Genomic DNA, 1,329 nt, shown 5'->3' on the forward strand with positions numbered 1-1,329 from the left:
GGGGGGGAGGGAGGCAAGGAGAGAGTGGAGAGTCCTGGGAAAGTTGGGGCGGGATGAGCCTGGAGAATGCCCTCAGCTGGCCTCTGGGAGGAGCATCTTGGGCCTTAGGACACTATTGAGGAGCAGCTAAGCAGTGAGGATTAGGGAGATCTCACACTCTACAGGGTCAGCTGGGCCGGGGCAGACTAGTGCTTGGGACGGATTTTAGCAGCAGGTGAAGGTCCAATCCCCGGAGATCGGGAGGACCAAGGCGAAAGGGCTTGTGTTGGAAGACAGGACCCTGGCACTTGCTGCTCCTTTGCTCTCCTCCAATCCCTGGCATTGGCATATCCTCCGCCCAGCGATAGTACCTCGAGGAAGAAGGGACCCACATCGCAGCCTGGGCTCGGGGACTTGGGGCTTTGGGGACAGGATGGGAGCGCAGGCTGGGCCCAGTTCGTGGCCTGGCGCGGTTCCATCGCCGACAGATGGCGGCATGTGAGGGGGTCCGGGCGCAGCAGAGAGGGGTGTCAGATGGCGCCGCCAGAGGAAGCGCAGGGGCCCTGGGCTCTGCGCATCTGGAGGGGCTGCGTGCCCGCTGCGCCGCGCGGGTGGCAGGGGAGGTGACACGATGAACTGCCACCGCTAGTGCCCCGGGCTGTCCTAACCCGGGCAAGTGGGATGAGGTGGGAACCGCGGATCACACAGCTGTCTGCACGCAGCTGTGCGCCTTTGGAAGACAACCCTTGCGCACGCGTTTAAGCCTGTGCGCGGGGTGGGGGGTGGGGGGTTGGTGGGGGTGGGTGGGCTGAAGTACAGAGCCAAAGGAAGAGGACAGTCGGATGTTGTCGGATGTGCGGCATCGAGTTCACAGATCCTCCACCTCACTGTTTATAGCCCACCTACCTGCTTTCAGCTGACCTTGTGACCGTGAACAATGTGGGTGGAGTAGAGATTGGATCCCAGGAGATTGGGGAAAAAAGTAATTTCAGTAGCAGAAACATAGGGGTGGGGACAAGTTCCTGTCCCTTGGGAGCTCTCTCTGATCTGAGCTTTGAGTACCTAATCCAGCTGCTGTGACTTTGTCCCTTGCTAGAAAGGGAGAAACAGCCCCGTCTCCAGTGAGTCTGGTGCCAGAAGTCCCTCCCTAGGTATCCTGCAGAAGTGCTTTGGTCTACAGCAAGCTGAGGGCACAGCCTAGCTGGCACAATACAGAGTGAGCGCTATTTAACCCAGGCAGAAGCTTCCTGAAGATTGCGTTTGGCCTAGCAGTGAATCCCTCTCCAGGGGATCCCTGAGGAATTTGAGATGGGACCGCTGGACAATTTCAGAGACTCCTCCCACCTCCCC

Source organism: Grammomys surdaster, unplaced genomic scaffold (genome assembly GCF_004785775.1).
Source record: "Grammomys surdaster isolate TR1022 unplaced genomic scaffold, NIH_TR_1.0 1129, whole genome shotgun sequence".
In the NCBI taxonomy this organism is placed as follows: domain Eukaryota; kingdom Metazoa; phylum Chordata; class Mammalia; order Rodentia; family Muridae; genus Grammomys; species Grammomys surdaster.